This window comes from Herpailurus yagouaroundi, unplaced genomic scaffold (assembly GCF_014898765.1).
Source record: "Herpailurus yagouaroundi ecotype Mexico unplaced genomic scaffold, PumYag 165, whole genome shotgun sequence".
NCBI classification, from domain to species: Eukaryota; Metazoa; Chordata; class Mammalia; order Carnivora; family Felidae; genus Herpailurus; species Herpailurus yagouaroundi.
The window spans coordinates 4526796-4553022 of NW_024412406.1; the positions used below are offsets into that span (position 1 = coordinate 4526796).

Consider the following 26227-nt stretch of genomic DNA (forward strand, 5'->3'; position numbering starts at 1 on the left):
AAAACAGCTATATTGAAGTATCACTGACAATCAAAAACAGTGTAAATATTTAAAGTATACAATTTGAAGAGTTGACATATACACCTTCATGCAACCATCACTACAATCAAGATAATGAACATATCAATCATCTCCAAAAGTTTCCTCCTGCCCCTTTGCTATCTCTTCTCCTTCCATCCCTACCAACTATGTCCAGGCAGCTACTGATCTACTTTCTGTCATGAAACATTAGTTTTCATTTCGTAGAATGTTATATTAATGGAATCATGTAGTATATATACTTTCTTTGTCTGGCTTATTTTGTAAGGTTAATGTCATTGTGATTCATCCATGTTATAGTGTATACTAATATTATAATTCTTCTTTATTGCTGAATAGTAGTCCATTGTATGGATATACCACAGTTTTATCCACCTAGTTGATGGCCATTCGGATTGTTTGCAGTTTTTGACATTTAAGATTACTAGATATTAATGTACAAGTTTTTATATGGACATGCACTTTCAGTTTTCTTAGAAACACTTAGGAATGGAATGGCTAGATTCCATAGTAAGTGTATTTTGGGGGGAGGGTGTATGTTTTTTGCTTTTCAAAGAAATTTCCCAAGTGTTTCCCAAAGTGGCTGCACCACTTTATGTCCCCACCAGCATGCTTAAGAGGTTCAATCACTTTATTCTATATTTTGCCTATACTCTGAATGGTTGGTTGTTTTAATTTTAGCTATTCTAACAGGTATGTAGTGGTATCTCACTTTGGTCATAACTTGTATTTACCTGTTGGCTGAACAGCTTTTTATGTGCTTATTCATGCTTCTTGGTGAAATGTCCATATTTTTGGCCTATTTTATAATTGGCTTGCTTATTTTCTTATTCTGGATATGTAATTTGTTTTACTCTATGTTCTTTTTTATTGGTATTTGCCTCCTTTATTCCCCTCCTGCACATTCCAGTAGAGTATAGATATGGACATTAGGATATTATTTAAAAATACAGTTAAATTGAACCCATTTTGGGTTGACCAATGTGAACACCTACTTCCTAGCCACTCAAGCAGATACCTACCTACAGGAGGGAAGCATTCATTTAGAAAACAGAGTGTGGCCCTCGTGGTTTAGGGCAGAATGTCTTATACCCAGGACTCATCAGGTCTCTCAATGAAGAAATCCACAGGAGTGTTGAAAAGTCTTCTCTAGCAGATCCGGAGTTTGATTGGGGCCAGATAACAAAGTCTGTGGTTGTCTGTCCTGGAGAGATGCTGGAAGGGCAGGGTGAGGTCTGAACTTGCATTCAGGCTGATCAGGAGACAGTAATTGCAATGGCCCCAGAGGCCTGACATGGCAGGAATTTCATGTTCTTGATTCTCTCTGCTCGCTAGTATCAGACAGCTCTCAGTTGAATCAGCTCTTTTTGGGCTACGTGCAGATTTGTGGTTCAAGGCATAGTTGGGCAGTTTGTCTATAATTCCTCATCAAACATTCCCTGCTCCTTTTCCTGTTTGTCTGATATGGGAACTTTGGAATATTTCTTACTTCTTCTCAGAAGTAAGCACCTAGAGTAGATGATTCTAAGATGTAATTAGGGTCACCTAATGTTTTACAAATACCATCTTAGGCATATTCAAGTGTAAAACATGGTACAATTTTAATTATTATCCCCCCAATTCAGCACATCTGAGATTAAGGGCTTCCCAAGGACATTTCAGAGCCCTCTTCCAGACACCTGAGCTAACCAGACCAGACCTCAACCCAAAATCCTTTGCCTCCCACATCCCTCCCAACCTGTTCTCAACCAAACATGGCCCTGTTAAAAAACCTTATGTTCTGAGTCAAGAGACAGCACGTATACAGGGAAGTTAGTTTCAGCATTTAAAAGACAACGTTAGAGTCATATGGAATTTTTTACAAAACAATAATAGAAATGTTTTGGATGTGTACTGTGACAAGTTCAATAACTGTTGGAGAACAACAGGAAATAAACTTTCAAATTGGTATTATCCTGTGAAATCTGCAATAAATGGTTTATGAAAACTAACCATGTTGCCTTGGGTTTGTTAGTTGTTTCACCGATTTCAAAGCTGTGACTTTAAATGACCCCAGCATTTCACTGATGAAATCTAAAAGGGCTAGAGCATAGAAAAACACTTAAGATCATTTGAAAAAGAAGGTTTGTGTTCACGTGTGATCTCTACCAGTTACTATCTATGTGGCTTAGTCTCTCTGAAATTTAGTTTTTTCATCTATAAAAAGGGAATAATCCTTCCTCAGGTAAGATAGGAAATTTTAAAGACTTTGTAACAGTAAAGAAAATTCTGGTTATCACCCAGATAGACATTTTCTGTGACTAGCAAAGGGCTGTTTTTTTTTTTTTATTGTTGTTTGTTTGTTGTTTTAATTAAGAGTTAAAGGAACATATTTCATTCTAAAAACTCCTTGGGATAAATTGGACTTTGAGTGAGCTGCGATAGCTTGCAACTCCTTACTCCGTCTTGAAGTTAGCACTTCCCTGTGTTTAATCTCTTTACTCTGATGGAAGAACAGATTAAAGGAGGCAGAGGTCCAGCTTTTGCTCTCTTTTAGTGCTAGGTCCACACCAAGGAGGAAATGAAGACAGAATTGCTGAGTCACCTGTTCCCTTCAGAACACTGTAGAATCAAACTATTTCTTATTCTAAGTGTCTGCTCTTGCAGCCCCAGGGTTTAATGCTGTGCATCTCCATTTGGCCTCATCGTGGTTTACTCTGGTTATGCTCAAGACCCACATAATAAGCCACAAATGGCCAAAACCCACTTGATAACTATCTTGGTTTCTACCCAAACCTGCCTTTTTTTGTTAAGTCAGCATTTTAAACACCACTGCGTTTTAGAATGATAGCTACAATACTAGCAAAGGAACAAAATTAGTTTGTGCAGTTTCTTTCCTTTCTTTCTTTCTTTCTTTCTTTCTTTCTTTCTTTCTTTCTTTCTTTCTTTCTTTCTTTCTTTCTTTCTTTTCTTTTTGCCAGCGGGTATGTGCTAGCACATTGATCCAACTTTTGTTATCTAAACTTGAGCCAGAATATCACGTAGAATATTTTCCCTTTTATGAAGTACGTTCATACACACTATTATCATTTGATTCTTTCAGGAAGAGTGGGAGATGATTGCTCTATTTCAGAAATTTGGAAATTTCTAAATTATGACTCCCCTAAGATTTTACCTCCACTAAAGTAGAGTGGGCTAGAAAGAAAAAATTCTGCTGATTTTCCAACAAACTTCATTGCTTCCAGGGGCTGGGGAAGGATAATGAAAGGTCCTCAGAAAAGGCACATGATCCACTCATGGATGGGAAGACTTGTACTGGGAAAGGTGCAGGACCCCCCATGCCCCTTGGCTCTTCCAGGTCACAGAGACATCCTGAAGACATAGCAGCTGAGTGTCACTTCATCAAGGAGAATTACCATTGCTTCCCCCACTTACTGCTGAGGAGCAGCACAACATAAGAGTCAGAGCATGGGCTTTGATGTCACAGCATCTCTGTCCTAGTTCTACCACCTGTGGCCTGTGTGCTCTGGGGGAAGTCACCTAATCCTTCAAAGTGTGTGTTTCTGTAAAATGCCAAGGAGAATAAATGAGATAATGATCTTTATAAAAGCTGGCACTGGGTCTGTGGCAGAGTTCTTAAGGAACACAGAAGATGGGATGGAAGAAATCTGCAACATCCTGCATTACAGCTGATGGTCTGGCTTTGCAAAGTTGGATCTGTCTGGCCAAAGACAATCCACAGATGTGTTTTGTTTGGCCCACCTAGTACCTAGGATGTCAAACAACTTTTTTAAGGCAAAGAAAATAAGGCCAGGAATGCCTTGACCATAATCAAAAGGTGATGTGTATTTGATTTTTTTCTTTCAATGTAGTTAGTTGGTGCTTTGTTTCAGCATCTTCTGCTAAGTTTAGAGGTATGGCAGACATCTCCTAATCCTGTTACCTTAGCACAAGTAAAGTATGAGGGAGATAGAGAGTAAGAGTGACTGCCTGCTAGAGGGGAAGACAGTGGGGCTTTTATGCCAAATTAGTTATTTCTTCATTTCTTTCAGTTGGCATTCTTTCTTTATTTCATTTTATTGGAAGACCATTACTGCAGCTCTATATAAACATGGCTGAGAGTGAGAAAAGACTTTGTTGTGAGAATATTTTTCATGATTTTGTTTTTCAGAATGAATTAAAAAAACAAAGGATGGTGGCTTGGCTGGGGATGAGAATGGAAGGAGAGAAAGAACAAATATATAAAAGCATATCATTTTTATATGTAATGATAGCTGAACCTTGCATTCCTACAAAGAATCGTTTGCACCATTCAGGAGTCCTTTCCATTCGTGAATTGTGGTTCAATAGCTCAGAAATTAAATTGCTTCCTCTTGGACCAGACTATAGAGGTTGATCGCCTCATACTGCAGACAAGTTACAACCTTTCAGAGTTTCTCTCCCCAGTGTAGGTGGCAGTGGTATTGCAATGCTCACCCAGGCTTCTCTTGAATTCCCAGGAACAGAGCATCAGATGCTGAACTTTCAATACAGTCTATACTACCATGCAAGACATTTCTTTCTGGGGGTCAACAATCCCCCCACCCTACCTTTTTTTTTTTTTTAAATAATTGCAGAAAACAAGGTACATGGCAAAGAAAGATGGTACCTGGCAAGGTAGATGTGGAAAGAGCTCCTTTTCACCACATTACTATTGACTCCATTTGAACCAGACCTCTTATCATCTTGCTGAGAAAAAAGAAGCGGGTCCTAGACCCATGAATGAAGAGAAGATAAGGTCTACTCTTTGCTGATCCAATTGGGATCAGTAGGCCAGCAAGAGCACTTCCCAGGATACCACTCTATAAGGGGCATAAAACATCACTGGGACTGTTACAAGATGGAGAAAATCTCATACTAGGATTCCTTTCAGAGAGAAGATTGTTAAGTGTTGTGAGAAATACTTTGAGAAGCTGCTTGGAATGGGGGGTGTGTTGAGGTAAGATTCCAAAGGGAAATGCCCAAGGAACAAAACATGGTTGCTATACTGCCTTCTTAAAAAAACAAATTTTTTTTAATGTTCATTTATTTTTGAGAGAGAAAGAGACAGTGAGAGAGAGAGAGAGAGAGAGAGAGAGAGAGAGAGAGAGAGGGAGCGCGCAAGCAGGGGAGGGGCAGAGAGAGAGGGAGACAGAATCTGAATCAGGTTCCAGGCTCAAAGCTGGGAGCACAGAGACCAACACGGGACTCAAACTCACAAACTGTGAGATTATGACCTGAGCTGCAGTCAGATGCTTAACTGACCGAGCCACAGGAGCCCCTGCTAAGCTGCCTTCTAAGAGGAAAGGTTCTGCTGAAGCCAAGAGTGTGTTTTGCAGAGTGGAGTGTGTGAGTTTGGAACCAGTGCAGAATTGTGAGGACATTACAGAGACTCCCTGTGCCACCAGGGGTCCTCCTGCTCTGTACTTTCCCTTGGAAGGACTCTCCCAAACTCTAGCCCCTTCTATGCCCAAAGTACCTTGGCCATGTGACCCCCTGGGGGCAGATGAGTCTTGGTTGGCCAAAGCAGCCTTCGTCTGGAGCAGGTCTTGGCATTCGGCAGCCTGGAAGGGAATACGGGCAGGCAGGTCCTGGATCTGTGTTGTAGAAAAAAGGAAAGGCAGAGGGTTTAGGGGAATGTGGACTGGGTTGTCCAACTTCCTCTGTTACCCTTCTTAGAGTTGCAAAGAGCTCGATTCAAGCTACTGAAGGATGAGTTGCTAGAATTCCTACTCTAATCACTATGCCCTCTTAGACCCTCTTAGATCTCCACAGGAGAGATCGCCCTCTGACACATAGCTCATCCATTCACTGTGTATGAGAAGAGTTCAGAAGGCTGTGTCCTTATATGCCTTTGTGGCCATTTCTTCTCTTCCTCCCACCTGGGAAAGAATTCTAGAATTCTCCCTCCTTTCAAAGCATAGGGTAGAGTAGCAAGGGGCATGTCATAGGTACTGGTTCCCTATTTGCCAGTAGTGCTTTCATGCGATCCTCAGGTCCACTTGGCCTAGAGGGAAACTTGGGCAATCGTGTTGTGCTGTGTGCCCATGGCTTCTTACCCACCTGGCTTCTTGGACTTCCCTCACTGAGTGCCCCATGCTTCCTGCCCATGGAGAGTCTAAGCCATGAGTACCAGGGTATCACTTTCAGGTCTCAAGCCTGAGTACAGAGAACAATACGTATTTATCTGATTAGGCCTGTATGAGATTTTAAAACCAAATTTAAATGATTATAGAATAAGCCCTTCTTTCTTATAACCAATGTCTTATTTTTATCCTTTGGCTAATTAAAAGACTTGGTGTAGAAAACAGAAGAAAAATATAATCTTTTTTTTTTTTAATTGACATGTGTAACCCAGATGTCAGCTCAGACCTACTTGTAGTTTGAGAAAACACTTAAAGATTTTAATTGATTTCAGACTGAACTAAAATAATTGCCACTTATACAGCTTTCTTTCTGACAGCTAATCCAATTTTACAATAATGTGGTATAGTGGTCAGATTAGCTTCCATCTGGAGACATGATTAATTCAGGGCATCACATTATATGAAACTCTGAAGATTTGAGGTACATACAGAAGAGAATGATAAGAATGATTTGAGGGATAGGAAACCATATTATATAAAGAAGGTTCAGGAATTAGTTACCTTCTTCTGGGAAAAAGTAACACATTCTTAAAAGGGAATTGTTAGCTATCTTAAAATATTTGGAAGAAAACTGGGTTTATTTTGTCCATATCAGGAAAGCGTGATTATATCTAATAAATAGGGAGTTACAGACAAATGAGTTTGACTCAATATAAGGAAGACAGTTTCAGCAATTGGTATCCCCCAGAAATGCAGTGTCAAAGAAAGAAGTGAGTTACCCTACCCTAAAATCATTCAATCAACAAATATTTTCTGTGACTAAGTTCTAGGCACCATTTTAACACTGAGATGTAGTCATGAATAAACTCCAGAAAGGGCCTGTTAGCCATGTGTCTGGTATGCGATAGATCTTCTTAACTGAAGAGAAAAGCTGAATTATGATATTTCTATGGGATTTCTTCCTACTTTAAAATTTGATGCTCTCATTCATTTGAAGAAAACAATAACAAATCTATTGATCACTTAGCATTAAAATTAGTCCTTTCCAGACAATGATTATTGCCTATTATTTTCCATCAGTGCTAATGAATTGGCTTATTGTATAAAAATAGGCATTCAGTTAGATCTGGATTGTGGCTTTAGCAACCAGGAGGAAGGCAGCAATGGTAATGAGTGTTCTATCATGGTAGCTCAACAGTCTTCTCTTCCCACTGTTCCAGTCAATCAAGATGTTTTTAATCTAACCGTTCATTCCAAACACATTAACTTTCACCCTAAACCTCATACTTTGGTATGTTTAATAAAATGTGCCTTCCATATCTTCATTCAAATCCCTGGTAGAATTGTCAGAGAGAGAAGGACTAGAGTATTCCTGTCAGCTTTCCATTACCTGCTAATCAATGTTTCTGTGCAACTGGGAATCCAACTTGCTAACTGTAGTATTACATATGCAATTAAAAAAAATCTTATTAACACAGATACTGTGAAAGATTTTGAGAAATGACTTATAAATACTAAGGCACTGTGTTTTAGGATGTTTCATTCTGCTCATTACAAAAGTATGATTTGTTACCAAAATGCTTTAATCTTTTGGAAGTCACCATTTCATTTCCTGCATGCTCACAAGTTATTTAAGAATTTACTATAGCGATTTTCCACAATTCAAATGTACTTTTTTTTTTTTTTAAATTAGAACATCTAGAGTCTTTGGTCACCCATGCATGCTAGCTCTCTCCTCTAGGGTCTCTAGGTGTGAAATTATTTTCCCGAATACTTTTTTTCCTGAATATTTTTTATTTTGTTCATGTCCTTTTATTAAAAGTTTCTACTAAGAAGATTTGAAAGTTTATTCCAAGCTGAATTTAACAGAATAGCTGTATTTTAACTATGTTATAAGATGTTGCTTGAATTGAATTGATACTAGGAAATAAAGAGAGCTGTTATAGAAATAAATAGTAAAATTGTGTTAACTCTCCTAAACATATTAAAGACCTTACAAAACCATTAATAGATGGAGAACTACCCAGTGCTACTACCTTCTTTCCATCATTCCCATAGAAGTTTTATCAGTTACTGAATAAATTTTCACTTTAAAACCAGGTTTCCACTTCCAAGTATTATATTGTTAATTAAAAAAAGACAAGAAAAAAATGGGGACCATTTATCTGGTATTAGCAGTTTGGATTTTAAAAACTTCCAAAAATTATTAAAATTTGTTTTTCTAAATTCTAGGAGTATCGTCTAACTTTTGTGTTTATTGTCTCTTTATCCCCACGCATTAGAACATCAGCTTTCTGAGGGATGGCACACACTTTGTCTTGTCCTGTGCAGCCAGGCTCTAGAACAATAACTGATACAGAATAGAGGACGATATCTGATACAGAATAGGAGACAATAAATGCATTTTGACTAACTGATTCATGGTTATATTCTCTGGTTATTTAAAAAATCAAGACCATGCAGTTGTTGTTTCCCATGGAACATATGACTCCTTCTTTAGCCTACAATTTTCTCTTCCTGGTCAGAATTAAGCCTCAAGTGCCAGTTTTTCTTGTTACTTTTAAAATATTTTTAGAGAAGAGTATTTATCCAGGCAATTCATAGAAAGAAAACATGAAAGTGTTTGCCCTGACCTCATTCCACCTCAAACTCTGTAGGAGACACAGGCTGTGGGACAGGACCACTATACGTGAGATTTTGTCTCAGACTGGTTCTCCCCCTCAGCCCAGGGGACTTGGTGAGGCTTAGTGCCCGCAGATGGCAAGTCAGGAGGGAGGCAAGGCAAGTTGACTAGTTTGCCAGCCCTTGAACAAGTAGAAAGTGCCCCCTTAGAAAAAATGATTTTCCAGCCTATTATTGAGAGAGGAGTATAAGGTTGGATTTCAACAGATCAGAAGGGGAAGAGGATGGGGCTTTGGGATCAGACAGGCCTGAGTTCAGATCTTCCCTCTACCATTTGTGGACTGTGTACCCCAAATCTCTGATTCTTGGTTTCTCTTCTTTACATTTTTCATGAGGACCAAATAAGACTGTGTATGCAAGGCACCCAGTACAGCAGTTGGCACACAAAAGCTTTCAAAATGAATTCCATTGTTGTAACAACCAGTCAGAGAATATAGTCAGTGCTGTCTAGCTAACCCAACATTCCCTGCTCATTATCTTTACTGTCCTCAAGAAGCTTAGAGGATGCATTTGGGAGATATCAGTGAACAAGACAAAAAAGAAAATCACTGTCTTCTAGGGAACCTAAATGAAGCATCGATCCCCAGAATTCTTAAATTTTTCACAAATCACAGTTTTTTGTTTTTTAACCTCACTATGGTTTCCTTAGTTCCAAGCATTATCTCCTTTAAATACCTTCAACAAGCCTTCTAAACTTGTCTCCTTTCATCCTGCCTCCAGCTCCACCCCACGGTAGAAGCCAGAGTGAATTCATTAAAATCCTAATCTGACCAAATCATTGCTCAATTGAAATCCCTTCAACAGCTTCCAAGTGCCCCAGGGTTACCATCTAATTTCCTTCAAACCCCACCTTCTTCCTTGACCCCTTCTTCTTGCCTGGTCTGCAAGAGCTGCACTACCTATTCCTTCATTCTGGACTTCTTCCAGCTCTGCTCAGGGGCCTTGCTCTCTTCCTCACACCAGAGCACTTGTGCTTGTCATTCTCTGTGCCTGGAGTCCGCCTCCTTGCTTTCTTTTATTCTTGCTATTCTGGATGTTCATCCTTCAGGTACTGCTTAAATGTCGTTTTCTCAGGGGAGCCTTTTCTGAATAATCCCATGGATTGGTTAAGTGCCTCTGTGTTGAGCTTCCCTAGCACTTCAGACCTCTCCTCGAGTTTACCTCAGATTACTGCTAATGTCTGTTTGTTTGTCTGTGTCCCATAGTGCCTTATAAGAGCTGTATCACAGGACTTTTGATCACCTTGTTCTCTATTGTATTCTAGGACCTAGCACCTGAGGGGTCCAGAGTAGACACTCACATATTGATGTTACATGAATCAATGAATAAAAACATAAATAAGTGAATGAAATGGATTTTTGGAGGGCCAGCAACCCAGATGGAATAGGGAAGGTAGAAAACTTCATGGACATAGACAGAAATGATTTGGTGAGCTGGGAAATGCTTTTTCGCCCTCTCTTATCCAAAACATGTAGAATGATCATAGGGAGATAAAAAAGAATAATTTAGTTGCATAACGCATTTTCCATTTCTATTTTGTATCATTCATAAAATTTAAATGATAGATTGATTTCATCTGCTTTGTGGAAGAGGCGAGATATTCCCTTGACTTTGAACATACCTCCCAGAAATACCTAACTTCTGATTCCTAAATATTGGGTATCTCCAAAAGAACACTGGTTAGAGAACATGCTGCCTATTATGGACTAAATTCTGGTCCCTCCACCCCAACATTTTTATATGCTGAAATCCATGCCTCCGGTAAACCTCAGAATGGGACTCCATTTAGAGATACGGCCTTCAAAGAGGTGATTATAGTTAAATGAAGTCATATGGATGGGCCCTGATTGAACAGACTGATGTCCTTATAAGAGGAAGCATCGCCAAAGATACTTACACACAGAGAGGTCACATGAAGACACAGTGGAAAGACTACAGTCGGCAAGCCTGCCAACATCTTTATCTTGGACTTCCAGCTTCCAGAACTGTGACAAACTAAATTTATGTTGTTTAAGCCACTCATTCTGATATTTTGTTAGGGAAGCCCTAGCAAATGAATAATGTACCGTCTTAATGTATAGATTTTAGGGAATATCTGCTCCATAAATTGGAATTCTCCACATTGACTATGGGTAGGGCATCAAACCATTCTTGTTATGAGATAATCTGGCCTGACAAAAAATATTTTCAGTGTTAGTTCTAAGAAGGTGTAGAAAAACTCACTCTGAGATGGATGAAATACACCAAGGGTGTGCTTATCCTTCTGCAGAGACAACTGCCAGAATTGGTTATTCTGTTCCTGTTATAACAACAGCCCAAAGATCCCAGTATCTACAAAACTTCCCAGGGATTTTAAAAATCCTTCAGGCTTAAAACCTCAGAATAATTTTGACTCTTTTTTTTTTTTTTTGCCACCTACATATAGTCAATGACCAATTATTGTTGATTCTTATTCCAAACTACATCTTTCATACATCCCACTGTTTTTCTTTGCACAGTCATCAGGAAAACCCAAACTCTCTTGACCTTACAGGTAAGTCATTGCCAAACCATCCTATCTGATCTTTTTCGTTAATCTTCCCCTCCCACTCTGCACCTGCCAACAAGTTGATATTCATAAAATGCCATCTTATGCCTGCTGAAGAACTTCAGGGTCCTCATTGTTAGAAATTCAAGTATAAATGCGTATACCTGGAATTAAAAGAGCTCCCCAGTCTGGTACCATTGGACTAATGCATTTTTTCCCCAGGATTTTTTTTTAATGTTTATTTATTTTTTTGACACAGACAGAGCAAGAGTGGAAGAAGGGCAGAGAGAGAGAGGGAGACACAGAATCCACAGAATCAGAAGCAGGCTCCAGGCTATGAGCTGTAAGCATAGAGCCCAGCTTGGGGCTTGAACTCATGAACCATGAGATCATGGCCTGAGCCAAAGTTGGACACTCAACCGAGCCACTGAGGTGCCCCATCTTTCCCAGGTTTCTATAACATCACACCTACACTTCAGCTGGCCAGTTGTCTCACTGTTTCTTGAAACTGATGCTTATTTCCAACTTCACGCCATTATTCCATGCTCTTACCTCTTTATGTAATATTTCCCACACTCCCTGCCTCCTCTCCTCTCTACCAGACAAAACCCTGTTTACCAGTGAAGGCCTATCTGATCTGCATCTTCAGGAAGCTTTCCTGATCACATTGCATTCCTGTCTCTCTCAGATCAATTCCCATGGATTATAGAATTTGAACTGCTCATTTGAGTTCTTGGCACATTTTGTTTTATTTAATTTTAAGTCTTTATTTCAATTTTCATTGACATACAGTGTAATATTAGTTTTAAGTGAACAATATGGTATTTCAATACTTCCATGCAGCACCCAGGGGTCATCACAAGGGCACTCCTTAATCCCCATCACCTACTTAACCCATCACTCCCTCACCATCTCTCCTCTGGTAATTTCCTGGCATTTTAGCCAGAAATTTATAGTCATCATAGTTGCAAATTTTTATTTTGCTTTGAGTGTCTGAGCAAAATAAGCTTCAATATACATCCCCAATAGACTTTCTATCACAAGGCCTACTCTTCAGATAATTTTCAGACCCAAACACAGTATTTCACAGTGTACCCCAAATGTTCTCTGCCTCAAGACCCTTCCTACTTTCCTAAAACAAGTTTTTAGTCTCTGAACGGTTTTAAGCAACCGTGACCACTAACATTTGGTTGACATAGAAGGCTTCTTGAATTCTGGGAATGCTGGAACTCTCTTCTATGAGTCAAATACTTGGAGAGTGCAAAACTTTGAGAATACAGGCAAGACCATTTCAGACATCAGAAAATGTAGGCTATTTTTATAATAACAGTCATTTTCAGACAGAGATCATAGTTGCCCGGTGGTTCTTAATCATAGATTCACGATAAAATCAATTGGAGAGCTTTGTAAAACCCAGTTATATTGGACCAATATGAATCTCTGGGGGATGGTACTCAGGGAGCAGTATTTGAGGTGCCTAGATGATTCCAATGAGAACCATTGCTGTAGTCCATAAGATAAACATGTGGAATGGATAGACAGCGACAACTTGGATTCTGCACCCAGAAGGGAGATATTTAATGTTATCATAGCCGAGAACATCTTGGTTGTCTCTATTTTTGCTTAATGGGGGATCCACTATTAACTCAGGCACTATTTACCTACTCAAGGGGAAGATTTCCATCCTCACAATCAGGTAATAGAGTTGTGTGGCCACAAAAATAAAAAAAAGCACCTGTTTGGGGGTATTTAATACAGCATTTTAGAGAAAGGAATCATTCCCAACACTGACTGAGACTAAGTGAAGACTATTCTTGAGCAACTGCATAAATAGAACTTGATGGTTTTCCATAAATAAGAATAGAGCCTTCTCTCATTCTCTAGCTAAGTGAGGTCCCCTGCCATTTCTCTCTTTCTTCTTTCTTTCTTTTTTCTTTCTTTCTTTCTTTCTTTCTTTCTTTCTTTCTTTCTTTCTTTCTTCTTTCTCTCTTTCTCTCCCTCTTTCTTTCTTTCTTTCTTTCTTTCTTTCTTTCTTTCAAGTGTTTATTTATTTATTTTGAGAGAGAGAGAGAGAGAGAGAGAGAGAGAGAGAGAGAGAGAGAGAATGAGCAGGGGAGGGCAGAGAGAGAGAGAATCCCAAGCAGTCTCTGTCTGCACTGTCAGCACAGAGTCCGATGCAGAGCCCGATCTCATGAACCACAAGATCATGACCTGAGCTGAAATTAAGAGTTGGATGCTCAACCTGACTGAGACACCCAGGTGCCCCTCCCCTGTCATTTCTATGTGCCTTTCATTCATTGCACTTATTGTTAGAGTTTGCATTCATCTGTATGACTTTTTTTTTTATTCCTGCCTTACTCCCTACTATATTGTAAGCTCTAAGGTGGCAAAGACAGTTTTCACTCACCATATCCTTGCCCAACCTTGTCCATAGTATAGATCCAAACATACTTGTTAAATGAGAGAGAGGAGAAGGTGGGAGTGAGGAAGGAGGAAACCTTTAAACTCTTTCCCATTGCATGTCTCCTGGAAAAGAATTTTATGTCTATTGGAATCTCCACTCATGAAAATTCTGCTCCCTGAAATTTCTAGAAATTGAGCATGCACAAGGGAAACCCCCCACCCATTTGCAAGCCAATGCAATCCCATCAGATGTTTGGGTCAGTATCCTTTGGAACATTTCTCCTTATTTTTTGCCTTTTAAGATATAGTTTTATAAGCTACCAAAGATTATAATAAGATTATATCTTTTGTCTTGTTGAACACTATATTTGAAATACCTATCACTGTGTGGAGCTTAGGGTAGGTACTCAATACATATTTATTTAATAACTGCTGAATAGAATGAAAGAATATATGAAAGAGTGTGGTGGCCTCTCAGTACAGATGTAGTAAAACTGGAGATGGACCAATTTTAGACAAATTAAAAAGAATGTCTAGACTGGTCTAGAACTGAGAAAACTACATAGCTACAACAAGGGTACGATAAGCACAGATGATTTCAACAGCATTTTAAAAACAAATAATGTAGCATTTATCCCATCCTTCCAACAGCAATAGAGACACAAGATGCACGTCAGCAGAAGGTTTTGAAAGCCAAGTTAGAACGGTAGGATATAAAATTTCTAGTGGTTCTCATTTGAGTCCTTGAAGTCTAACTTGATTTGTTTTATTCTGGGGTATTTTTCATGGTTACTACATCACAAGAGAACAGATTCAAGAAATCTCAGCAGATGACACCAGAACATGGGCTTGTTACCTACATCAAAAATTTTAAGCCCACGGCCTCATTTATCATCACCCTGTTGCATCTTTCTTCCACTTTATCCCTGTAATATATTGGTGATTCCTTGTCACAACCACAGAGAATCAGTTTGGCAGCCTTTTAAATATTGTTCTAACAAGTTTCATGTTTCTGAATTGCTGCTCCCCTTTCTGTGGCATCAAAGAGAAAAGGACAGTATGGATTAACCCATTCTCTATACTGTTGTTTGTTCTTTTGGTAGGTGCCAAAGGCAAAATCTGTGGTCTGAAGCCTCACCTGGTTTATCTGAAAATGTCTATAGTCACAATCAGATAATGGCCAAACTCTAGCTTGCTCATCAAGGCCTTCCCGTCAGGTCTGTCACCTTACTCTTGTATTAGGGTTCTCCAGAAAAACAGAACCAACAAGATGCGAGTATGAGTGTATGCATGTATGTGTGTATATTTCTATATCTATCTATCTATCTATCTATCTATCTATCTATCTATCTATCTATATCATCTATCATCTATGTATATCTATCTATCTATCTATCTATCTATCTATCTATCATCTATGTATCTATATCTATCTATCTATCTATCTATCTATCTATCTATCTATCTATCATCTATCATCTATGTATCTATATCTATCTATCTATCTATCTATCTATCTATCTATCTATCATCTATGTATCTATATCTATCTATCTATCTATCTATCTATATATCTATCTATCTATCATCTATGTATCTATATCTATCTATCTATCTATCTATCTATCTATCTATCTATTCTATCATCTATGTATCTATATCTATCTATCTATCTATCTATCTATCATCTATGTATCTATATCTATCTATCTATCTATCTATCTATCTATCTATCATCTATGTATCTATATCTATCTATCTATCTATCTATCTATCTATCTATCTAATCTATTTATCATCTATGTATCTATATCTATCTATCTATCTATCATCTATCATCTCAAAGGCCATCTGCTGGCAGAATTCCTTTTTGTTTGGAGACATCCAACTGTTCTACTCAGGTCTTCAACCAATTGGGTGAGGCCACTGATATTATTTATTTTCCTCAAAGTTTACCAATTTAAATGTCAACCTCATGTGAAACAATACCTTCAGACACATCCAGGATAATGTTTGACCATTTATCTGGGCACCATGTCCTAGCTATGTTGACACATAAAATTAACCACCAGGCTTTCTGTTCTAATTATGCAGATTTCCTTAATATCATCACTCCCATCTGTATGTATCACACTCATTTTAGCCTCTATTTGTCCCTAGTAACAACCACTTATTCACCTGCCAGTGATGTCCTCCATTATCTGATCTAATGGTTCTCAAACTGTGGTGTGTATCAGAATCACCAGAAACAAAGAATCGCGTGGGCCAAACTTGTGAAAGTAGCATAGGACGTGGGTACCTGCATTTTACCAAATTCTGTAAATGATTCTGATATACACCAAAGTTTGAGAAGCATGACTCTGGTCAAACGTTTGCAAAAGTATAGTGGTTTCCCCATATTTTCTTTACTGTGATACTAGACTTCTATGAACCCATCTGTATCAGTTTACTAGGGCTGCCATAAAAAACTCTATGGGCTGGGTGGCTTAAACAACAGAAACTCATTTTCTTGTAGTTCTGGAGACTAGAAGCCCAAGATCAACCCTGTCAGCAGGGTTGGTTTCTCCTGACGCCTCTCTTCTTTTGGTTTCTAGGTGGCTGCCATCTTGCTGTGTGCTCACTTGATCGCTTCTCTATGTGTGTGCACCCCTCGTGTCAGTTTGTGTGCCCAAGTTTCCTCTTTTCACAAGGACACCAGGCAGGTAGGCTCAGGGTTCACTCTAAGGCTTCATCTTAATTTCATTATCTTATTAAAGGCCCCCCTCCACCTACAGTTACATTTTGAGATACAACGGTTAGAATTTCAACATATGAATTTTGGGGGGACACGGTTCAGCCCATGACACCATTCCAATTCCAAAAGTAAATTGCTGTTAGCACAGAGCCCAGTGAAGGGCTTGATCTCATGAAACCACGAGATCATGACCTGAGCCGAAAACCAAAAGTCGGATGCTTAACCAACTGAGCCATCCAGGTTACTCCCCAATACTGTAAGTATATACCACACAATTTCACATTTCCTTATGCGTGATCTTAAAATTGTTTTCCAAGTATATTATATTTGTATGAATTTTTCTCTAACTTCTATACAGGGTAAGTGTTTTGAGGGTGGTAACCTTGTATATAGCATAATCTAATAAATGGAAAAGGTTCTCAATCCTGGATGTACTTTAGAATCACTTGGTTGAGGGGCGCCTGGGTGGCTCAGTCGGTTGAGTGTCCGACTTCGGCTCAGGTCACGATCTCACGGTTCGTGGGTTTGAGCCCCATGTCAGGCTCTGTGCTGACAGCTCAGCTCTATGCTGACAGTTCGGAGCCTGAAGCCTGCTTCATGTTTTGTGTCTCCTTCTCTCTCTGTCCCTCCCCTGGTAGCACTCTGCCTCTCTCTCTTGAAAACAAATAAATGTCGGAAAAAATTTTTTTTTAAAAAAAGAATCACTTGGTTGAGCTTTCAAAAAAAAAAAAAATCCTTAAGCTCAGGCTTCATTTCCAGAGATTCTGACTTACTTACCAGGAGTGAACATTGGCACCAGTATGTTACAGAAGCTCTCCAGGTGATTCTAGTGGAATCACCAGGGTTGAGGACCACAGTTACAGTGGAAAGAGGTGAGAGGGAAGGACCTTTGTCTGCTTTGTAGCACTGTATATCCCAGGGCAGTGTCAGACACATGGCAAGTGGTCTGTAAATATTTGACAGGATGAATCTTGTTTTTACCGTTTTTGAACTATACGAGCTCTGTGAAAGTTCTTTCCCTTCTCTCACTCTGTTTCCCATGTTTATAAAATGGGGATAATAGTACCTATATTGATGGGGGTAGTCTGGGAGAATAAATTAGATGATAAAATAAGGTATTTGGCACATAGTAGGTGCTCATCAAATATTAACTCCCTTCCCTTCAAAAGTTTGTGTCTTCACCCTATTTCTGACACTGGCAGGGATGCTTGTGAGCACAATAACAAAGTGCATGTAAGATATGTATTGAGTGAACTAACGAGATATAAAAAATTAAGTGATGGATACATTACTGAGTAGTTTAAACTAGGCCTAAAAGGTGACACTGTCTCATTTTAATTGTTGGCTTTGTGGATTGCACTGCCCTACTCTGGGGCAGAGAAAAGACGGTTAATGTTAATCACAGGATATGTTGCAATTATGTATTCAGGATATTTCTGCCAGTACGTGCAGAATGAAAAAGAAGAGGAGTTTTAATTCATGTGCATTCTCTGCCATTAAAATGAATGCATAGCAATTAAGAAACTGGAATATGATCAAATGAACTCATCTGGTCCCAAACCTTACTTACGTGTTTGATTTGCATTGAATCCCAGAGACCTCACAGACCATTGTGTAGCGCTAAGACTAATGGGGGAGGGAAGAAATGCCAGCGGGATGGAAGGAACAGCACCTCAGTGGTTCCTTCGGTCATCTGAGGCATGCATGCACATGTACACGTGCTCTGATACCATGTTCTTCCACACCTGATGAAATTAAACCTGGGCCAGGTGTCGGGACTATTTGTGAGCTGGCAAAGGACCATTTCTATTTCTAAATTCTTGGCAACGTCTCAACTTCCACCACTGTCCTCTCTGGATACGAAGCATGGCAATTCTGATTTCTTTTTCTCCCTTCTCATTCACATTACTCAGAAAATAAATGTGAAGGGAACAAGTGAGTTTTTGCAAATAACTCTTGTAAGTGTGTCTGAACAAGTAAAATGGCCAGAGGAAAAATGCTGTACTCCAAGGGCCTGCCTTCAAAAGAATAGTCAGAGACGCCAGGAGGACGTGTGAAGACAGGCGGCCACCCATGTCAGCAGGCTGGTTCCATTCAAGAATAGCTAGGCGGAAACATAAAGCACAGATAATAAAGTACATAGAGCTTCTCTGTCGACATTCTCTCAGAGAGGTCTGCTTAGATGAGAAATGCATCGGAAAATCTGTACGCGGTGCTAGTACATATATTAGATCTCAAATTTTGGCCTTACTGTGGAATTTGTTCCAACATGTTACAGTTAACTAAGAATACTCCTCTGTGAGGAGAATTTTTTTCCGGCTTCTTCTGGCATTTTATTTAAAATTCCCACTATGTGGAAATGGTTCGAGTTCACTGGGAAATATTTTCCCCCACACGCCTGTATTCATTCGTGTATACTCGCTCTTCACAGGACTTTTCATTTTGATCACCTCAAATGCAAATTCAGACTGGTTTCGTTATCGGTGTAAAATTCCTTATCTAAAGCCCTTAGGCCCTAAAAAAAATACCTGGTGTTAGACATTTATCAGGTCTGGGAAAGGTAACACAAGGCCTGTGCCATATGGGGACAACACCCCATAATCAAATACAGTATTTCTTTAGCAAACTGTGCGTATCGACTCTAAGGAAGATATGTAAGGGTTCCAAACAGCCTTATGTTAATTCAGGTCAGGCTTACCACCGGGTGAGCTACACCAGACTTATTTACTAAATGTTAGATTTTCAGAGCTGTTTAGATTTGAAATCTTGGGCGAGGGACTATGAACTCCATCTCTCCATTTCTTCTCTCAGTTGTATTGCTCTTCGTCCGTCCGCCCGAGCTGACTGGTCCAGAGGTGACCTTTGCCTCTTGCCTCCGCTGGAGCCCCCTTTCCATATCCAACCTGTTGCTCCTCCCCACAGCTTTTGCACCGTTCCGCTCTTCACCACCTCCTCTCGGATTTTCTGCAACAGCCTTCCTTCTGAGGGTGCGCCTTATTTCTAGTGCCCCCTGCCATCTAGGCCACGCTGTTCTTTCAGACATCTTTTGAAAGCCTGTGCTCACAGCGCATCAGTCTCATCTCATAGAGCCCCAACCGATTCCCAGAAGCTCCGTGGTAACTAGCGGTCTTCTTTCTTTCCCCACACCGGGGAATCCCTTCAATTTTCCAGATCTTGATTAGAATGGGACACGAAGGTAAAGATAAAGATTTTCTGTCCACAGTTCTGGCTGCTACATAACTTCTTATTCGTTTTTGCCCTAGACCTTACCCTCTGGGGTTACCCAACTTTTCACTCTTCCCCGATAATCCATAAACACTTCCTGGCCTGTAAACCATTGCTCATGAAATCCCTTCCCAGAATAACCACCACCACCACCACTTTTGTATGTGTGTGTGCCAGTTTCCACTTAGTAAGATCTTCTTTGATCCTGCAGAAAATTACTTTTACCTCTCACTGGGCTTCTAAATACTTTGAACATTTTTCTATTGTGGCACTTAAACAGCACATTACAATTATTTTGATTATATGCTTTTCTCCCCGCACTGGACTTCATGGGGGCTGGGATTGGATCTTACTCATCTTCACGTCATACTAGGAGAAGAGAATGCCAAATGAATTTGGGGAGAGGTATGGTACACAAACTTAAGCGGGTTTTTTTTTTCCCAGTGTAGGTCTTCTCATTGCCTGACACATATAGAGATCCTATATGGATCACATATATGAATCTCTCACTATATGGATCTTATATGGGCACAGTTCTTACAATTTTCCGACCTTTTCCCTAGAGTGGGTTGAATGGTCCCCCCGCCCCACCTGCCCGAAGATACATCCACATCCTAATCCCTGGGACCTGGAAATGTGATATTATTGGAAAAGGGTTGTGCAGAGGTAGTTAAGGATTTTGAGCCAAGATCATCCTAGATTATCCAGGTGAGCTCTAGATCCAATGACAAATTTCCTTACAAGAGAAGAGGAAAAGACGTGCATGCAGGGGGAAACGCCATGGGATGATGGAGGCAGAGAGAGGAATGATGTGGCCACAAAGCCTAGGAAAAGGCTAGGCCTTTCCTTCTAGGAAAGCCTAGAGCCACCAGAAACTTAAAGAGGCAGGGAAGGATTCCCTGCTAGAGCCTGTGGAGGGAGCACGTTCTCGCCACACCTTGATTTCAGACCTCTTGCCTCCGGAACTCTGAGGGAATAAGTTTGTGGCAGCCTTGGGAAACTCAGACACTCCGCTTTTCTCACCCCACTGGTTGTGTTTATATGTTAGTTTTTCATATATCTCTGCACCTATTCCTTTTACTTCACACTCTAATCTTGAGTGGCCTCTTCCACGTCAGCCAAAGTGTGCATTCGGGGGTACCTGGGTGGCTCAGTCAGTTAAGTGTCCGACTATTGATTTCTGCTCAGGTCATGATTTCACAGTCCGTGAGTTCAAGGGCCTGCTTGGGATTCTCTCTCTCCCTCTCTCTCGGCCGCTCCCCTGCTCACACATGCTCTTAATCTCTCCCTCTCAAGAATAAATTCATACAACATTAAAAAACCCACACTGGCTATCCTACAAACACTGGCTCCTTAAGTTGAACTCACATCTCTGTTTTCCCTTCCTGTGTACCCTATATTTTGCATGGCCTGCATCAGACTAATTTCTGACTTCTGTGCCATTTCTTGTTGGTCTCCCGTGCCGTTGATGAAAAGTATTTTGTTTTTAAACTGTTATCTTTTTATTATTATTTTACACAGAGCATGGTGTTATTTACACATACCGAAGCTTATCATCTTAACCCTTCTTAAGTGTACAGTGCAGCCGTGTTCAGGGTACTCACGGAACTTTGTCATCTTGCAAATCCGCAACTCTATACCCACCTCCCCCAACACGGAAACTCTCCATCATCCCCCAGCCCTCTGCAACTGCCTCTCTATTTGTTTTCGTGATTTTTACCACTTTAGATACTTCATATGAGTAGAATCACATAGTATTTGCCCTTCTGTGGCTTATATTTTATTTTTATTTTTATTTATTTTTAATTTTTTTGATGTTTATTTATTCTTGAGAGAGAGAGAGAGAGAGAGAGAGAGAGAGAGAGAGAGGAGAGAGAACACAAGCAGGACAGGGGCAGAGAGGGAGGAGACATAGAATCCAAAGCAGGCTCCAGGCTCTGAGCTGTCAGCACAGAGCCCAACTCAGGGCTCAAACTCATGAACTGTGAGATCACAACCTGAGCCAAAGTTGGATCCTCAACCACCTGAGCCACCCAGGCACCCCTGTGGTTTGTTTTTTTAAACAGAGTTTATTCTTTTAATTATAGAACAATTCCAGACAATTTGAAATTGTTGAAAAGTAGGAAGAAAGAAAAAAGGAACTTGCCCATAGTTCTATCATCTCAGACACTCACTATTAACTTAGTGCATTTAATTCTAGTCATTTTTTTTATGCAGTTTTTAAATATTTTTGATCAGAGTGTAATTTTATGTATCCATAAATAAATGAATGAGCAAATCTCATTGTTTTTCAAAATTGTTGGTGCTTGTTTCTAGACAGCCCTGAAACATAATTTCTCATCTATTGCCAATAATCCCTTAAATTAATTTCAAAATAGTGTTTGCTTTTCGTTTTCACTTTGACTTGAACCAGGGCCCAGGCACTAAACTCCCATATTCTCCCTTAAGTTCTTTTTCAGGAGAGCCATCATCATCATTAAAATAGTGTGAGATGATGTTTTCCCTTATGAGAGCTACCCTACATTGCCCAAACCTGCTGAAGAATTATCACATGTAATTGTTCCTGGAATGTCATCACTCACTTTAGATTTCACAGTTGACGTTAATGTGAGGAGAATAAATTACTCACATAACGCCTCGCCTAGAGCTAATTAGTTTCATAACATACACTTATGATCACAAAGCCAAAGATGTAAACGTTCTGCCTTCTATGACAATATGTATTTTTATATTACTGAATATTTCATTGTAATTTTTAGACTCTAAAGTGTCAAAATATCTTTATTTTAAAAAATTTTTAATGTTTATTTTTTAGAGAAAGAGAGAGAGAGAGAGAGAGAGAGAGAGAGAGAGAGAGAGAGAGAGACAGGGCATGAGCAGGGGAGGGGCAGAGAGAGAGAGGAAGACAGAATCTGAAGTGGGCTCCAGGTTCTGAGCTGTCAGCACAGAGCCTGACGTGGGGCTTGAACTCATAAACTGTGAGACCATGACCTGAGCTAAAGTCGGATGCTTACCCAACTGAGCACCCTAAAGTTGAATATCTTAATTGGAGATGATATTAGATTATTCTGTAGATTATTTTGTTGGAGTAGATTTTCTTCCTACAGTTGATACTGAAGTCAACCCCGTGCACCTTTGGGTGCAGTTGGCTTTCTCCACTGCAGCAAGGAGTCAATGCTCTCAGGTAACCCTCCTCCCTCCCTCCCCTGGTTGTGCAACTGCTTTAGTCGCTGATGTTGTAAAAGACCATAATCTCCTGTCTGTCCTGATCACAATGTGGGAAAATCTCTTCTTACTTCATCAGCAACAAAATTAGAGTTTTTCAAAAGTGAAGATTAAAAGAAATAAGACACACAAAAACATTAGAAATGGGTGCATTTGTGGAGTACAGTGTTTTGGCTCGAATGCAGGTTTCCAGGTTATTGCAACTTGGGCACAGTTAGCATGCCCAGAGAATTGCATATTAGTGATCCATGACTTACCTGCCACCTGTAGACTTGTGGGAGCATCTAGCCCCATCCAGAGCTCTTTTACGGCTCAGCGAGGAGGCATGGAATCCCATAAACTTCTCCCCACACCCCACTCACCAGGTTGGTTCTAACTTTCAGGTCATTACAGGCTTGTCTCAGCTGCTCTCAAATAATTTGGGTGCTGACGCAACTCTTTCCTGAAAAAATCCACGTGCCACGGTCCAATTCAGACAATGTTCCCTGAGGATGACATTTGCCACGATGCATCAAGGTGAGTGCCTTGTGTTTCCCTACAAAACAGCAAGAAGCTCTGGTTTCCTTATGGCAGACTGGGCCAGTCACATTTTCAAGGAGTAATTTCTCCTGACTTTTAGCCTTTAGCAATTCACTTTAATCCTTTTCCTCAACACAAGAAGATCAATGTCAACATGTCTGGGGAACTGTCCATTTTCACCATTCTAACTGGATTTTGTTAATAATACCCCATCAAGAAACTGTCTTTATAGAATCGGTAGATTCTTGTTTCTGATACTTCAATGACACAAAAGTAAAAAGCCTGGCACAGAGGAAATTGTTTACCATCCTAGTTTTATTCCTAGGCCTCTAGTGTCTCCTACCTATCACCTCTGATCACAGATCCTGTTGAACTTTTTTCTTTTTTTTTTAACATTAGGGTCTCTGGAAGTCCTGTCCTTTTTGTTGAGCTATTAGAAAAGCAAGTTCTCCACATGCCATTCTATCTCTAGATATTTCCAGGCATGGTTGAATGTGGCAAATGCATACAGCATTTGAGTTTATAGTGACAACAGGTACAAATCCCAGCACTAGTCACCATGGGAGGTGCATGGAAAGGTGTCACAGGAGGCTTGTAGGAGGCAATATTAAAATGCCAGGCAAGTTGACTTTCAGCAAGAGAGAAGTCTGTGGAAGGTGGCAGGGGCCCAGGCACAGAGTTAGGGATCAAAGGCAAGACTCCTGTCTGTTAAGGAAGAAAATGTCTCACAAACACAAGATAGGGTGCTTTCTTTTTTTGAAGGTGTTACTATGTAAGGACTGAGCCCTAAAGAGGGACACAGAAGCTGAGCCATCTGAATTTTGTTGACAATTTAGCCTGGGGTCTTAAAAATAAGTTTTGCTTAATCAAAACTGGTGTATGTCTCAAGCCTAGACAAGATTGACCTGATGCTAAATCTCAGGCTTATTGTAAAGATCAAGCTTGTGGTAAAATTTTCAAATTTTATTGGACATTAAACAATTCACCTAAGGATCTCTTGAAAAAATGCAGGTTCTGATTCAGCAGATTTGGTGTGGGTTCTGATAATCTTCATTACTAACAAACTTTCAGGTGATTCAGGTGTGCTGATATGTGGCCAGTACTTTATTTTTGTTTGTTTTTTAATTTATTTTTACATTAAAAATTTTTTTGGAATAATTTTAGATTTACAGAGAAGTTGCAGATATAGTACAGAGAGTTCCTATATACCATTCATCCAACTCCCCCTAATATTAACATCTTATATTATGGTATACCTTTGTCAAAAGCAAGAAATGAAAGTTGTTATGATACGGCCACTAAACCGTAGACTGCTCAGACTTCTCCAGTGCTTCCACTGATGTCTTTTTTTCTGTTCTAGGATCCAAGTCGGCATTGAGCCATCCTGTCTCCTTAGTTTCTTCCAATCTGCAACGGTTTCAAACCTTTGTTTGTTTTTCCTTGTTATTCAAACCTTGTGATTTTGAAGAATGTCCCTCAATCTTGTCTTCACATGTCTCTTGCTTTCTCATGATTAGATTTAGGTTATGGGTGTTTAGAAAGAAACCCACAGAGATGAAGTGTCTTCTCACTGGGTCATGTCAGGGGGCACATGACGTCAGTATGACTTAACTTGGTTAAGATATCAAGTATGATCTTAAAACTTGGTGTCCACCAAACTTCAAAAATCACTCTTTCTTCCGTTCCATACTCTATTCTTTGGAAGTAAGTGTAAGTGCGGGCCATGGTTCTCAAACTCAAGCACACACGAGAATCACCTGTAAGGCTTGTTAAAACACAGGTTACTAGGCTCTTTTCCCAGAGTATCTGATTCAGCAAGCCTTGCGTGGAGGGAGTACAAGAATTTGCATTTCTAACCAGTTTCCAAATGATGGTGATATTGCTGGTTCAGGAATCATACTTTGAGAACTACTGGTCTAGTGCCTTTGCCCTTCCTTACTGAGCCTTAGAAGTAGAATCACCTGGGAGACATTCTAAAAATCCATATTGCTAGGTCTGGTTCTTGGCAATTCTGATTGAGAAATCTAGGGTGCCGACACGAGTTGGCAGTTTTACAAATGCAAGTCAAGCTTGGGAACCACTGGAGTTAATGCTACTTTATAAGAATGTGGTGAATGTGTAACTGTGGTGGCCTCAGGACAATGCTAAGGCAGCAGGTGGTGTTCAAACAGCTGTAACTGTGGGAAAAGAAGGGCAGGAGAGCCTGGGAACCCAGCAGGATCTGAATCACAGGCCCTCAGCCTGCCTGGCTTTGACCTTGCAGTCTTACTCATCCCTCTAGGAAATCTTTCTGTTATTTTGATTGGTCTGAAGCACATGATTGCTCAGAAGCAGACAGCACTCAACCCTAAGACCAGCCTAAAGTTAGCAATCTGCTGAAATTCTGAAACAGAATAAAGCATAACAGGGTGCTATTTACCAGCATCAAGTAATTTATTTTATCATCAAAATCTTAAATCCTTCAGTATTCACCTAAAAGAAATTGTGTGATTCTAAAGAATAATGGTAGGGGAAGAGGAGAGGATATCAAGCTAGAGGAACAAAGGAAGTGTTTTTCTTACATGAACTTCTGAAAAAAAAAATTAATTTACATAATTTTATTATATAATTATACTATTATTTATCCATTATAATTCAGCCTTTTATTATATTATCATAATTATTACTGTTATTATTATGTATAAAAGTTACCTCTATCCTTGGTAAATATGATAACTTTTAAGTGACCAAGAAAAAGAATCCAGTGAAATAGAGACAATTCTTAATAAGTTGAAATGTTATTTTACATAA

At 39.7% G+C, this 26227-nt stretch overlaps 1 protein-coding gene and 1 long non-coding RNA gene across 8 annotated transcripts in view; one reads left to right on the forward strand and one right to left on the reverse strand.

The window, feature by feature from the left end:
* Nucleotides 1-26227, reverse strand: part of LOC121038064 (uncharacterized) — a 259619-nt gene that overhangs the window by 16247 nt on the left and 217145 nt on the right. Inside the window, exon 2 of the long non-coding RNA XR_005794123.1 lies at nt 5516-5633. This is a non-coding gene — a long non-coding RNA (uncharacterized LOC121038064). The remainder of the gene's footprint in view (nt 1-5515; nt 5634-26227) is intronic.
* Nucleotides 11632-26227, forward strand: part of FABP12 (fatty acid binding protein 12) — a 28032-nt gene continuing 13436 nt past the window's right edge. For 5 of the 7 annotated variants that reach the window (XR_005794121.1, XM_040487509.1, XM_040487510.1 and 2 more), the window contains exons 1-3: nt 11632-11674; nt 16329-16436; nt 23302-23434. The gene's annotated coding sequence lies outside the window, so the exon portion shown is untranslated. The remainder of the gene's footprint in view (nt 11675-16328; nt 16437-23301; nt 23435-26227) is intronic. The other 2 variants (XM_040487511.1, XM_040487514.1) reach the window with 2 other exon arrangements.